Raw genomic sequence first — 429 nt, 5'->3', positions numbered from 1 at the left:
CTGTTCAAATACAGTTCAATAATGAACAAAGAAGATTATTACCCTCTTCTGTTTATGCTAGATCAAGATCTAGTCATTCTTTTATTTCACCTCTAGATTATATGGTGGATATTCCACAAACTTCTAGAGCTTCAACTTCTCAAATACGAGAAGAAGTAGAATCTTCAGCAGAAGATTTAATAATTAATCAAAATAATATTGTTCATCAATGTAACTTTCAAAAAGTTAAAGAAACTGATACTGTTTCAGAAATGAATTTTACTATTTAATAGATAGTAAACCAAAAATTGATTTTACTAAAGGAACTTTTGCTAGAGCAAAGATCAATGCAGAATTTTATTTACCCAAATGGAAATCTTTCAGAGATTGGTATTTTAAAAGTTTCTCTGAAGAAGAATTTGAATATATTGTCACAGAATTTTATAAATA

Source organism: Primulina huaijiensis, chromosome 9 (genome assembly GCF_012295235.1).
Source record: "Primulina huaijiensis isolate GDHJ02 chromosome 9, ASM1229523v2, whole genome shotgun sequence".
Lineage (NCBI taxonomy): Eukaryota > Viridiplantae > Streptophyta > Magnoliopsida > Lamiales > Gesneriaceae > Primulina > Primulina huaijiensis.
The sequence above is the reverse complement of the archived record's forward strand: the minus strand, read 5'-3'. Positions refer to the sequence as shown.